Raw genomic sequence first — 15,928 nt, forward strand, 5'->3', positions numbered from 1 at the left:
ATACGCCCACACTATCACGACACACGAATCCACGCGCCGGTCTTTCAACCGCGGTATTCCATTGGCGATACACACCGCCGCGCTCAAAATACACACACTCTTACAAAATACAGCCACATTGGACAATTCGAAATACACACACCTGATACACATACACATACCACTCTCACACACCCATTACAATATAATACACACACCCACATCACCCACAAACCCCTACGACAAAAAATTCCAAAAGAAGGCCAGAGAGAGACAGCAGCAGCAAGAACAACAGCATACACAGGCACACAACACCATCACCCACACAACTTCCACGCACCTCACACAACACACCACTACACATCACCACACTTATCACCACACACTCCACCCCACACATCACCTACACCACCCCATGGCACGACAAAGACACCCCAGGTTCTCGGAGGAAGAGCTCAGGGTCATGGTGTAGGAAATCGTCCGGGTAGAGCCACAGCTATTTTTGGAGCACAGGTGCAGCAGACCTCAATTGCAAGGAAGATGGAGCTATGGCGAAGAATAGTCGACAGGGTCAACGCAGTGGGACAACACCCAAGAAATCGGGAGGACATCAGGAAAAGGTGGAACGACTTACGGGGACAGTGCGTTCCGTGGTCTCAAGACACCACCAGGCGGTTCAGCGGACTGGCGGCGGACCCCCACCTCCTCCCCCACAACTAACAACATGGAAGTAACAGTTCTTGGCAATTCTGCATCCTGAGGGCCTCGCAAGAGTCGGTGGAGGAATGGACTCTGGTAAGTCAAATCTTAACTATTACATCCCCCCCCTACCTGCATGCCATCACATACCCCCACCCTCGCCCTCCCCCTTATCACTCCAACTCCTCACAAATGTACCAATATCACAAACCACACATCCCAACACCAAGCCCTGCATGCAACAACAACGCATGGACAACCATCAATAAAGCATGCCCACTACATATACCCATACACCCCCCTAAACCATCATCATACAAGCTCACACACAGGAATGCCAGCACTGGGGTACATGGTCACCCACCCATTGCACACCATGACACACAGTGATGCAATAATCATGCCTTTCCACCCCTGCAGGACCACTACCAAACGTCACCAGGCAGGAGGGTCCAGACATGCCCACAGAAGAGGCCCACAGTGATGACAGCACCTCTGTCCACCTGGATCTAGATGACCAGCCCGGACCATTGGGGGCTTCGGGACAGTCGGTTCCCCTCACACAGGCACAGGCCACCACAGACCTTCCCACCTCAGTAAACACCAGCACAGCACCCACCCAGCGGGCCCATACCTCCGTCCCCAGGACACGTCAATCAGCTGTGTATCCACCACTACAGGGAACCCAGGATAACCTACCACCCCAACAACAACAGGGACCTGGGGGCAGTAGCAGTGGGCACACGGTCCAGGGGACGGAGGCCCAGGAACACAGGGGAACTGGGAGGGCTGCTGTGCGACAGGGGGCGGACAGGCCAAGGGAACCCACTCTCCACAAGGCCCTCTCCTCCATCATGGGAGCCTACCACCACTCCCAGGAGACAATGGCAACGGTACTCGCCAAGTTTCAGGAGACCCAGCGGATGCAGGAGGAACAGTATTTGGGCTTCAGGGAGGAACTCAGAACCATCAGCTCCACCCTGGGCACCATCGTAGGGGTGCTGAAGGAAGTACTCAACACCAGGAGGGACACTGTGGCATTGCAAGGGGCCCCTGACACTAGCATGGACGATGAACTGCCCACCACCTCCGCCGGCGCTAGTGGACAGGAGGCAGTGCCACAGGACCACCACACCAGCACCCCACCCCCTGCAGACAGAGAACCACCCCACAAACGGTCCCTGAGATCCAGGAACAAGACAGAGCACAATGCCAAGACCCCCGCCAAGAAATGAGACCACCCTGATTGTCATCCCACTGTCCCACTTTGTCACCCTGTCCATATTGAAACTGGCCCAGCTCCACTTCCCATGCCCATATGGGCAATGCACCTGTGAGACTAATAGACTGGACTCTGCCATGGACCCTCCTCCGCCATCACCCCTCACCATTTAACTTCCCCATCCAATATTTTGTATTTAAATAAACAAACCTAAAGCACCAAAAGATCTGGAGTCTGTCTGTGATTTTGAAATAGTGTATTAGCAATTACAGTGACAAAATGTTCTTGAAATAGTAATGTCAACATACCTATGTCACACAGCTCTAGTCCATGAGGAATCAAAGCAGATGAGACACGTTGGGACCCACACCTGTGAAACCGTAAGGGAAAGTGACAACTCAGTGTACTCAGGGTGAAAATGACACACAGGATAGAGGTAGAAGTGTAAAAGTACATGTAGTAGGCAGGAATGTATTCTCACCTGTGTTTCACTGGAAATATTGCTGGATCACTGAGTCCCTGTTCTGCATGTCTTCTTCCTCTGCTTCATCCTCATCACTGTCCAAAGGCTCCACAGCTGCCACAACACCACCCTCTGTACCATCCTCCTGCAGAAAAGGCACCTGTCGTCGCAAAGCCAAGTTGTGAAGCATACAGCAGGCCACGATGATCTGACACACCTTCTTTGGTGAGTAGAATAGGGATCCACCTGTCATATGGAGGCACCTGAACCTGGCCTTCAGGAGGCCAAAGGTCCGCTCGATCACCCTCCTAGTTCGCCCATGGGCCTCATTGTAGAGTTCTTCTGCCCTTGTCCTGGGATTCCTCACTGGGGTCAGTAGCCATGACAGGTTGGGGTAACCAGAGTCACCTAATAGCCACACACGGTGCCTCTGGAGTTGACCCATCACATAAGGGATGCTGCTATTCCGCAGGATGTAGGCATCATGCAATGAGCCAGGGAACATGGCATTCACATGGGAGATGTACTGGTCTGCCAAACATACCATCTGTACATTCATGGAATGATAACTCTTCCAGTTTCTGTACACCTGTTCACTCCAGTGGGAGGGGGTCAAAGCCACATGGTTCCCATCAATGGCACCTATGATGTTGGGAATATGTCCAAGGGCATAGAAGTCACCTTTCACTGTAGGCAAATCCTCCACCTGAGGGAAAATGATGTAGCTCAGCATGTGTTTCAGCAGGGCAGACAGCACTCTGGACAATACGTTGGAAAACATAGGCTGGGACATCCCTGATGCCATGGCCACAGTTGTTTGAAATGACCCACTTGCAAGGAAATGGAGCACTGATAGCACCTGCACTTGAGGGGTGATTCCTGTGGGATGGCAGATTGCTGACATCAGGTCAGGCTCCAACTGTGTACACAGTTCTTGGATTGTGGCACAGTCAAACCTGTAGGTGATAATCACATTTCTTTCCTCCATTGTCGACAGTTCCACCAGCGGTCGGTACACCGGAGGATTCCGCCATCTCCTCACATGTCCCAGCGGACGGTGCCTATGAAGGACAACAGCGAGCACAGAGTCAAACAACTCATAGGTATGTACCCTCAGTCTACACAGAACACCAATCATACACAAAATGTGGCCTGTATGTGTGTTGAGACTAGGCCTAGGTATGTGTGACGCATTTGGAAATTAGGCCATGTGGGCCCCTGAAATGGCGGCTGCCTGACCTCTAAAGTGGGACAATGGGATGTGAGGTAAATGCGCTGGCATTGTACACCGTCGAAATAGGCGGTCGAAGACCGCGGCGCAATGCTGCATTGCTTAACATTGGACCCTATTGGTCCCAGGAGCCAATGACGATGTACGCCGGCGGTGATGGTACGCACCGCCGCAGACGTGACCACCGCGGACGTGAATGCCATTTTCTATCTGTATAATGACTTGATACCTGATCTTCGACAGGAGAGGACCTACACTGCAAGTGCTGCTGTGACCTCGGTCTGGAAGAGACAATGGCTCGTGCCTCTGGGGAAAGGGCCCCTGCCTTCACATCGGAGGAGTTGGAGAAGCTTGTCGATGGGGTCCTCCCCCAGTACACGCTACTCTACGGTCCTCCAGACCAACAGGTATGTACACAGGGATCATGTTGTATGGGCTATGCCTGTGTGGAGAGGGCTGGTTGTAAGAAGGAAGGGGGCAGAGTTCTGCGTGCATGAAAGACGGTGGGTGCATGTGCCACATGGCAAGGGTAGGGATCAGGGCCACTCACTTTGACGGCAAAGTTGGTAATGACTTCTCTTCTTCCCCTGTACATTTCATGTAGGTCAGCACCCACCAGAAGAAGGATATTTGGCGTGCCGTCGCCAAGGAAGTCCGGACCCTGGGGTTCCACCACAGACGGAGCACCCACTGCAGGAAAAGATGGGAGGACATTCGCCGCTGGAGCAATAAGACGGCGGAGGCTCAGCTGGGGATGGCCTCCCAACGTGGGAGGGGTGCCCGTCGAACCATGAACCCCCTGATGTTCAGTATTCTGGAGGTGACCTACCCGGAGTTGGATGGGCGCTTGAGGGCTTCACAGCAGACACAAGGGGGTGAGTACACTCTCATTCAGCTGACTGTGCGCACAGTGGAGGTGTCTGGGTGGTGCAGGAGGGCTGTGGGTTTCCCTAGGTCAGGGCGAGTTCCATAGGCTAGGCCCCTCCATAAGGCATGACCCTGTGGCCCCCCATCCCACCTCTGTAGAGTGCCAAGTACAGCTATTCATGCACCTGTGTCATCTATGTGTGCAGATGTCGTCCATTGCACTGTAGAGCCCAAGAGCGCGACGTAGTGCAGGGGGCTTCTGTGTCTGTCTTGTCCGCCAACGGTAGCAGTAATCCATGCACTCAACATGTTTTTCTTCTGTTTGCCCCCCCCCATTTTTTGTGGTCTCCCTGTTCTTGTGTGCATTAGCATCATCAGGCGGAGGAGCAGTGGCACCGGAGTACGAGGGAGCTGCATCCCACATGGCCATGGTGGGCCACACTACGGACTCAGAATACACCAGTGGGACAGAGGGCGAGGGGAGCACCACGGCTGGGACAGGAGCTGAAACCAGCGACACGAACTCGGCCTCTGATGGGAGCTCCGTTGTGGTGGCGGCAACATCTGTGCCCCCCGCATCTACAGGTACAGCCACCACCCCCCCTACCAGCACTGCCCTCCCAGCAGCCCCTCGGACTTTGCCCTGTGCCTGCTCACCCGGGAGGTGGGCATCACCTTCTCCCCAGGCACCTCAGGCCCTGTCCCGGTCACCCCTGCTGCCCTCAGTGAGGAGGCCATTGACCTCCTCAGGTCCCTCACTGTTGGGCATTCTACCATTTTGAATGCCATCCAGGGTGTAGAAAAGCAGTTGCAACAAACTAATGCATTCCTGGAGGGCATTCATTCTGGTCAGGCAGCCCTTCACCGAGCCTTTCAAACTCTGGCCTCAGCACTGATGGCAGCCATTGTCCCTGTGTCTAGCCTCCCCCCTCCAACTTCCTCCACCCAGGCGCAATCCCCTCTACCTCTGCCTATCCCAAGCACACCATCAGACTAGCCTGCACACACCTCACCACACAAGGGAAGCTCAGGCAAACATAAGCACCACACATCCCACAGGCACTCACGCAAGCATCACACACATGCAGACACACCAACATCCACTGCCTCCACTGTGTCCCCCTCCTCGTTGTCTCCCTCCTCCCTCCCAGTCTTGTCTACACTCACGTCCCTCACCAGCACACCCCGCTCACGTGCAGTCACCACCCCCACTACCATTCACACGTCCCCTGTGTCCTCTCCCAGTGTGTCTGTGATGCCCCCTCCCAAGATACACAGACGCAGGCACCCACCCACCCAACAGCCATCCACCTCACGACAGCCTCCAGCGCATGCACCTGCACCCAAAGTCACAAAACGTACACCTCCTACTACCACCACCTCTTCCTCCACTCCCAAACCCCCTCCAGCTACATGTCCCAGTGTGTCCAAAAGAATTTTCATGTCCAGCTTTGACCTTTCCCCCGTCCATCTTATAGGTCCCGAAGTAGCACCTCAGCCACAACATCTCCAGGACCAGTGGTGCCTGTAGTGACAGGTATGTGGAGTGCACCAGCCACCAGGACAGCCAGTGTGGCACGGAGCCACAGCACAGCCAGTCCCCCCCCTGTGAAGCACCAGAAGTTGGCCAGTGCCCTGCTGGAGAGGGGGAAGACTCCAGCCACCGAAGCCACTACCTGGGGTCCAGGTGGGAGTGTGACTCAGCTGTGACACCTCCCAAGGTGGGAAAGGGCCATAAGAAACCCAGCAAGTCTGGGAGGAGCAGCACGGCGGAGAACACCGCCATCATCACCGCTGCCCAGGAGGGCCACCGCTAGCCCCATCCTCGCTGCCCAGGAGGCCACCGCCAGCCCCATCATCGCTGCCCAGGAGGCCACCGCCAGCCCCATTGTCGCTGCCCAGGAGGCCACCGCCAGCCCCATCCACGCTGCCCAGGAGGCCACTGCCAGCCACAGCCCCGCTGCCCAGGAGGGCCCCACCAGCCACAGCCCAGCTGACCAATGAAGGACCGCCAGCCCCAGCCCAGGTGGGCAATGAAGGACCACCAACTCAAGCACCGCTGAACAGGGCAAGCACCCCTGAACAGGGCAAGCACCGCTGAACAGGGCAAGCACCGCCAACTCAAGCACCGCTGAACAGGGCAAGCACCGCCAACTCAAGCACCGCTGAACAGGGCAAGCACCGCCAACTCAAATACCACTGAACAGGGCAAGCACCGCCAACTCAAGCACCGCTGAACAGGGCAAGCACCGCCAACTCAAGCACCGCTGAACAGGGCACCGCCAAATCAACCACCGCTAGCCCATAAGCGGCAGGGGCACTGACGCAACTGGGACCGTCACGCGATGAGTGATGCACTCTGGGCACCAGTCCCCCTCCAGAACCAGTGGAGAAATGCATCCACTACCTCTGTCATTCACAGGATGAAGCACTCTGGGCACCAGTCCCCCTCCAGAACCAGTGGAGACATGCATCCACTACCTCTTTCCTTCACAGGATGAAGCACTCTGGGCACCAGTCCCCCTCCAGAACCAGTGGAGACATGCATCCACTACCTCAGTCCTTCACAGGATGAAGCACTCTGGGCACCAGTCCCCGTCCAGAACCAGTGGAGACATGCATCCACTACCTCTGTCCTTCACAGGATGAAGCACTCTGGGCACCAGTCCCCCCCCCCAGAACCAGTGGAGACTGTTATCCACTTGAGAGATTGTGGCTTTCCACTCCCCAGGATGGAGCAGTGGGCAACCCACCCACTGTAGAGACTTGAGAGACTGTGGCTTTGAACTCCCCAGGATGCAGCAGTGGGCAAACCACCCACTGTAGAGACTTGAGAGACTGTGGCTTTGCACTCCCCAGGATGCAGCAGTGGGCAAACCACCCACTGTAGAGACTTCAGAGACTGTGGCTTTGCACTCCCCAGGATGCAGCAGTGGGCAAACCACCCACTGTAGAGACTTGAGAGACTGTGGCTTTGCACTCCCCAGGATACATCACTGGGCATGGAGCCCCCTCGTTTATCTGGCGTCGTGCACCCATCCGGCTGAGGTCCCCCCCTTCCCTTCCCCCTGAGGTGCCTGTTGTATTTCTATCTGATGCCCCTGCAGTGTTCTCTCTGTTTTGATCTGGTATCGTGTGTGAGCCTCGCCCATGCATTTTCGGCCCAGTGGTCCATGGACTATGAATGGTGCAATACCCGGACTACTATTCTTGGTGTATATTTTGTTTATAGTGTATATATGTATATTTTTGCTTACTGCATTTTGATATATTACAATGGTTACACTCATTTCCTTTTGTCTTTGCATTCTTCAGGGGGTGTTGGGCGGTGTAACTATAATGTTTAGATATGTATTAGTGTATGTGTTGGAGTGGGTGGGGGTGGGGGTGTTGCGTGCTGCATATGTGTGTCCCTGTTTTTTCCCTCCCCCCTCCCCTGTGTCGTAGGTGCAGTACTCACTGTGGTCTTCGCCGCCGGCATTGGTGCTCCTGGTACAGGAGCAGGAAGACTATCACAGGTAGGATTTGGAGTTCCGGGTCCATGGTGTCATCCTTCCTCGTGGAGTGTGATGAGGTGAGCGTTTTCCCTTCGAAATTCCTGTTTCCGCCGTGTTTTTATCCACAGTGAATCCGCCCTGGAAAAGGTGGCGGATTGGCCTGTCATAATACTGTGGGCGGAACATTGTCCTCCGCCTGTCTGTTGGCCGTGACCACCGAGCTCTTTGTTTGTACTGCCGTGGCGGCCGGAGTGTTAAAGTGGCTGTCTTTGTTGGCGGTTTCCGCCACGGTCGTAATTCCCAATTTTTTTCCACCGGCCTGTTGCCGGTCTTAGCGCCGCTTTAACACTGTCCGCCAGGGTTCTAATGACCACCATAATGTTCAAGTTCTAATTGATTCAGGGGCAACAGGAAATTTTGTGGACCAACAGACTGCACTAGACCTGCATATACCCAGTGTCAAGAAAAAGGTTCCAGAAGTCGTGTATGCAGTTGATGGAAGTGAGTTGGCAGGAGGCCCCGTTACTAACCAAACCTCATGAATACAAATGATTTGTAAAGATGAGAAGAATCAGAGTCACTATGAGATAATTCATTTTGATTTAATCCAAGCACCTCAATATTGTTTCATACTTGGAATGCCATGGTTAATGTTACATAATCTATGCATAGACTGGCGCAACCAGGTTTTGCGTTTTTCCTCTTCTTGTGCAAAGAAATGTTTTCAATCAAAACGAAACAAAGTAGGAAATCTTCAACACTCCATAGCTACTGCAGTTGAGAAGGAAATCGATTTACTATCCCAGTATGCTGAAAATACCGATGTTTTTAGTGAAAAGAAAGCAAGCTCATTACCACCTCACAGGCCGTACGATTGTCAGATCGATCTTGTACCTGGCGCCAATATACCAAATTGTAGGATCTATGCACTATCAGGGAAATAAAATCAAGTCCTACAAGAATACCTTGATCAATGTTTAGCCAACAAGCTAATTCGGCCATCATGATCTCCAGCGGCTTCTCCACTATTTTTCGTACCTAAAGCAAATGGCGATTTGAGACCTTGTATTGACTTTAGAGCAATTAATAAGATCACAGTTAAAAATAAATATCCACTACCTCTCATACCAGTCTTGTTAGACCAGGTAAAATCCGCAGTCATCTATACTAAACTTGACTTAGGAAGTGCTTATCACCTAGTTCAAATTCGAGAGGGAGATGAGTGGAAAAAGGCTTTTAAGACTCGATATGGCCTTTTTGAGTATTTAGTGATGCCATTTGGTCTGTGTAATGCCCCATCAGCCTTTCAGTATTTTTTAAACAATGTTCTAAGAGAATATCTAGACATCTTTGTCATTGTTTACATTGATGATATTCTGATTTATTCAAACTCTGAAGATATACATGAAGAACATGTTAAAAAAGTGTTAAAAACTCTACAAAAACATAATTTGTTTTTTAAACTAAGTAAATGTGAATTTCACACCAAAGAAGTTGAATTTCTTGGAGTCATTCTAACACCTGATAGCATGCAAATGATTGAAAGAAAAATTCAAGCTGTATCCGAATGGCCCACACCAAAATCAGTGCGTGATATTCAATGTTTTTTGGGTTTTGCGCATTTTTATCGACGTTTCATCCATCACTTCTCTCAAAAGGTAGCCCCAATCACCAAGTTGTTAAGAAAAAAGTCCGTCTTCAACTGGTCCCAAGAGAGAGAAAAAGCATTTCAAGATTTAATAAAGGCCTTTACTACCGCTCCCATTCTAGCTCACCCTAATGTGGAAGAAGCATTCATTGTGGAAGCTGATGCATCTGATGTTGCCGTTGGGGCCATCCTGTCTCAACATCATCGAGAAACTGGACAATTGCACCTCCTAGCATATGCATCAAGAAAATTAAATGAAGCGGAACAGAATTACACCATAGCAGAAAAAGAATTACCAGCAATTCATAATGCTTTTAAAGAATGGAGACATTATCTGTTGGGAGCAAAACACACCATAACTGTCTATTCTGATCAGAGAAATTTACAATTTATGAGTTCTGCCAGGCTACTAACTCCAAGACAACTAAGATGGATGCTCTTCTTCGCAGAATTTGATTTCATAGTGACTTTCAGATCAGGAATAGATAATCATAAAGCTGATGCATTATCTAGACAAGATTCTTCAATCACACCTACTGAGCAAAAACCCATGCCTATTATAACACCTTCGAAAGTGTTGTGTTTAGTAGCTGCCGAGAAATCTTTTGATCTAATCATTTTCACATCACTAAGTGGCAAGAGTGGTTAGAACAAGACACCATTAGGTCTATTCAACAAGGCTTACCTCTACATGAATCTCGAGTATTTCTGCCTACTGAAGAGTTAAGAGAGACAGCTTTTCATTGGTTACACAAGCATCCTCTGGCAAGTCACCCAGGTCCTCAAAAAACAATAGAACTCATGAAAAGGTATTTTTTGTGGCCTACATTCATTCACAACCTTAAGCAAATGCTACAATCATGTGAAGTATGTGCAAGATGCAAGAGCGAACATAGTAAGTCCAAAGGTCTATTGATACCTCTACCCGTTCCCACTCATCCATGGGAACATATCTCTATGGATTTTATTACTGATCTTCCGCAGATAAAACAATTTACAACTATTCTAGTGGTAATAGACAGTCTTACTAAATATGCATATTTCATTGCCTGTAAAGGACTCCCAACTTCCGACGCTTTAGCAACTATCATCTTAAAAAATATAGTTTGACTTCACGGACTTCCAAGAATTATCCTCTCTGATAGAAGGACACAATTTTCTGCACATTTTTGGCAACAATGGTGCAAGGCTCTACAAATTGATTCAACTTTATCTACTAGTTATCATCCACAACTGGATGGTCAAACGGAGAGACAAAACCAAACTCTGAAACAATATTTACGATATTATGCAGCAAAGTCTCCGACAACCTGGCTGCATCTTTTATGGCTTGCAGAACTGGCTTACAATAACTCTTACCACTCGTCAATAAACTCAACTCCTTTCTCTGGTTTATATGGACGTCATCCGCATATCTTTCCAGTTACGTTACCTACATCTACTCAAATCACTCCAGCAGTCAAGGACATGCTAACACACATGCAAAAGATACATGCACAATTACAAAAAAATCTTTGTCAAGCAAAGAAAAAATATAAAATACAATATGACAATAAAACACCAGCCTGGTCCTCAGTATACAATCAAAGATAGAGTTTGGTTGTCCACAAAAAACTTTGTATTCAAAAACAAAAATATGTTTCATCCAAAATTCATAGGGCCCTGTGAAGTAATACAGCAAGTGAACCCAGTAACATATCAACTAAAATTACCATTGTCTTTGAAAATTCATCCAGTGTTTCATACTTTGCTTCTTAAACCAGCTTTGCCTTCAAGCGTCACACAACCTGCTCCTCTATTAGTTCAGGGTCATTGGGAGTATGAGTGCGATCTATTCTAGACTCTAAATTTAGGGGTTCTTCCCTTTGGTACTTGGTGTCCTGAAACGGATACGGAGCGGAAAATGACTCTTGGGAACCTGCAAGACATGTTCATGCACCACGTTTGGTGCGACGATTTCACCTCCTCCATCCTAATAAACCAGGCCCTGGCCGCGCTTGGGAGAGGGGTGTTATGTCAGAAATAAGGTCAGGCGCGGTCCAGGTCTCGCCCGAAATTCCGCTGCGCGACTCAACGGCGCTTTATGCGCACCACTGGTCATCCCTGCTTGTTCCAAGAAGGGCCATCAGCGACGTCTGCCCTGTGGCAGAGCTCACGTAGCTGCAGGTTCAGGGCATTGGTGGACAAGATGCACTTATCAGTGCTATCCTATGAAGGGACTACATTTCCCATGTTTTTAGAGGCGACGGCCATCTTGGGGTGTGGCAGGCCTATAAACCCCAGCCACACCCAAACATGTTACTCACTATTTTGAAGACTTCGATGCAGCCAGACCTAGTGGAGGTTTCTCTGGAAAAGTCCAGAGTTTCTGAATGCAGAGTATCGTCTAACCAAAGTCCATGGTGCATCCAAAAACGAGTAGGTCTTACTCGTAGCGGTAAGGCCTTGCTGAATCCAAGTTTGGAGGAAATTATTACTTCCAAGAGGTAATGCACTTTGTGCACATGTAATTCATGTTTTTTCCGTTCAAAGAGGTAAAGTACTCTTTTGGCTCAGTGATTCAAAGCGTTTCAGTTCACAGAGATAACGCACTTTATGCACATGTAATTCATGGTGTTTCCGTTCACAGATGTAAAGCACTCTTTTGGCTTAGTGATTCAAAGCGTTTCAGTTCACAGAGATAACGCGCTTTGTGCACATGTAATTCATGGTGTTTCCGTTCACAGATGTAAAGCGCTCTTTTGGCTCAGTGATTCAAAGCGTTTCAGTTCATAGAGATAACGCACTTTGTGCACATGTAATTCATGGTGTTTCCGTTCACAGATGTAAAGCGCTCTTTTGGCTCAGAAGATTCAAAAGCGTTTCAGTTCACAGAGATAATGCGCTTTGTGCACATGTAATTCATGGTGTTTCCGTTCACAGATGTAAAGCGCTCTTTTGGCTCAGTGATTCAAAGCATTTCAGTTCACAGAGATAACACGCTTTGTGCACACGTAATTCAAGGTGTTTCCGTTCACAGATGTAAAGCGCTCTATTGGCTCAGTAATTCCAAGTGCTTCAGTTCTCAGACGTAAAGTGCTCTGGGCATGATAATTCAGGTGCTTCAGTGCCCAGATAAAAAGCGCTTCAATTCACATAAGGAAAAGGTTCTTGGCACAATGATCTAAGTGATTTAGACAACTTGAGTAAAAGCGCTTCCTGGTGTTATTAAGTAAGGCGCTTTAGGTTTTAATGAGTAAAACCTTTTTGACATTTATTATTATGAATGTGAAAGTATTTTGGAGATGAACCAATCAAAGTTGTCATTGTTCTTTGAATAACTTAAGATATGAAAAAACATATTTAAGTCTTTGAGATTTTCTAAGTCATGATCAAAGGTTTATGTTGTGAATACATAAATGGTACAGGATTGATATTCTGTGTAAAATCACAATTGAACGTTCTTGCCACCTCTGGAATCTGAGGTTGTGTTTTACAAGGGACTTCACCCGCATTTCAGAAGAGGTCTCCACCTGATATCTCGGAGACACATTTAGTCAAGAGTCTATAAATGATTTACATTTTCTATGAATGAGTAAATGCATATTGTTCTAACCTTTCCTTTTAAGATCTCTCTCCCTGCTGTTCACTTCCCTAATTCCCTTCCCACCGACTGACTTCACCATAACTCTATGCTATAATATCTTTCTGAGTTGGGGACGCCGGGAGGTGGGCCTTTTGTTCAGCAACGTGCAGATCCCAAGGAAAGGATCCCGTGACAGAATAGTGAGCCCACGAGTTTTAATACTTTCCTCTTGGTCTCTGCGGGGGCTGCGCAAAATGGCCACCTTAGATACCCTTATGCAAGTAGTAACTCAGATGCAAAGGGATTTGACAGACTCTAAAAATGTTACAGCTGATTTAGTGAATAAAGTAACTCAGTTGCAGTGTAAAGTAGATGGTTCTGAATCTGAGTCGCGTCCTACGCCTCCCGCATCTACTAACATAGCTGTGAATGTGCAGACACAGATTTGTTTAGCTGCACCAGAGAGGTTTTCTGGGGACCCCAAAAAGGGTCCATTTTTTTTTGACACAGGTGGAATAAAATTTTACATCTCGGCCTAGTGCATTTCTGGATGCACAATCTAGAATTGCATTTCTTATATCATACCTGAATGGTGATGCATCTACTAGGGCAGTGCCATTAGTTCGATTAGACAGTCCTCTTTTATACAACTGGCGTCGCTTTGCAGAAGAATTCGTAAAGGTTTTTGACAGACGTGCAATCACTATGACTGCAGACAAAGAGTTATTAGAATTACGTCAAGGAAATAAAGACTTGATAACATATTTGTAACCACCGGTTAGTGGTGGAAACTGCTTGGCCTGAGGAAAAAAGGTGAGCAGTATTTTATCAGGGGCTAAAAGACGAACTAAAAGATGTATTGGCCCAAGTTGAACCACAACCAGAAACTTGTACTGATTTAATTAATCTAACCCTACGGATAGATCAAAGACCTTCGGAAAGAAAAGGAGCAAAGAAAAATGTGAAAGAACAAATTGGCGAATGGAAAGATCCAGACACTTTCAATTGTCTTCAGATTCTATGATAGAACCGATGGATATCAGAACTGTTCGCTCACCACTGACCAAAGAGCAGAAAGACTTGCGCCGAAAAAATGGTCAGTGTTTGTATTGTGGAAAAAAGGGTCATTTTATAAGAGAGTGCCAAAAGAAACCCAAAGGCAAGATTGATCCAACAGTTGTGACAAAGACAAAGATAGCAGTTGCTTTAGAAAATTCACAGGAAAACTAAAGTGCCCAAGAAAAAATGAAGGGGACATCTTGGGCAAATTATCAAACAAGTTGTGGCTGTGTATAAGCGGTGCGCACATCCAAAATTACTTCTGTCCTAGATATCGGAAGTTCATGATATTGTGTCTGATTCAGACAGTCTAGAGTGCTCCAGTGGTAGTATACCCAGCCACAGGGTGTAGTACGCTGTTGACCAAATGGTCACAGTCCACGTAGGAAAAGAAGAAAACCACGGCACATCACAGGGTCAAGGTGAGAACACTTTGGGGGTGATTCTAACCCTGGCGGTCGGTGATAAAGCGGCAGCCAACCCGCCAACAGGCCGGCGGTCCAAAAAATGGAATTCTGACCCTGGCGGGAACCGCCAACACAGCCCGCCACATTAACACTCCGACCGCCACCGCGGTACAGACAAACAGCGCGGCGGTCACCGCCAACAGGCAGGCGGCAGACAATGTACCGCCCACAGTATCACAACTCACCAATCCGCCACCTTTTCCGGGGCGGGAGCCCCGCCGATAAAAACACGGCAGAAACAGACTACGGACGGGAAAACGCTCACCAAAACACACTCCACGAGTACGGAGGACAGCATGGAACCCGAATTAAACATCCTACCTGCACTCGTCTACCTGCTCATCTACCACGAGTACGAACTCCGGCGCAGACGACAACGGTGAGTACTGCACCTACGACACAAGGGAGGGAGGAGGAGGAAAGGTTACGGGCACACACATATGCGACCCCCACCCCCCCAAACTTTGTACACACCAATGCAGAGCAACAATGCACAGTGACACCACCCAAACCCCCCTGAAAAATGCAAAGACATAATTAAATTGTGAACCAAATTTGTATATAAAAAATAGACTCTGAGACGTATCGGCAACTATGCAAAATATCCATAACAAAATAATACTATACACACTGCCATGGCGAACCGAGGCAATTAGTCCGCTACATCCAAGTCAAATGGAACAGTCCGTGGGCTACAGTGTAGCGACACAAGGGCAAAGCCCACACAGGAGACCTGAGTCCTTTGGAGAGAACACTGCAGGGGCATCTGATGAAAATACTACAGGCACCTCAGGGGGAAGGGAAGGGGGGGGCACCACAGCCACATGAGTCCACGACGCAAGATCCACGAAGGGCCCACCATGCCCACTGTGCCATCCTGGGGAGTGCAAAGCCACAGTCTCTCAAGTCTCTACAGTGGGTGGCTTGCCCACTGTACCATCCTGGGGAGTGCAAAGCCACAGTCTCTCAAGTCTCTACAGTGGGTGGCTTGCCCACTGTACCATCCTGGGGAGTGCAAAGCCACAGTCTCTCAAGTCTCTACAGTGGGTGGCTTGCCCACTGTACCATCCTGGGGAGTGCAAAGCCACAGTCTCTCAAGTGGATAACAGTCTCCACTGGTCAAGGAGGAGGCATGGTGGGCACAGTGAACCATAAACAGTGCTTGAGACGGCGGGGCCCAGCGGAGCGGTGCTTGAGACGGTGGGGCCCAGCGGAGCGGTGCTTGAGATGA

This window comes from Pleurodeles waltl, chromosome 4_2, assembly GCF_031143425.1.
Source record: "Pleurodeles waltl isolate 20211129_DDA chromosome 4_2, aPleWal1.hap1.20221129, whole genome shotgun sequence".
NCBI lineage: Eukaryota > Metazoa > Chordata > Amphibia > Caudata > Salamandridae > Pleurodeles > Pleurodeles waltl.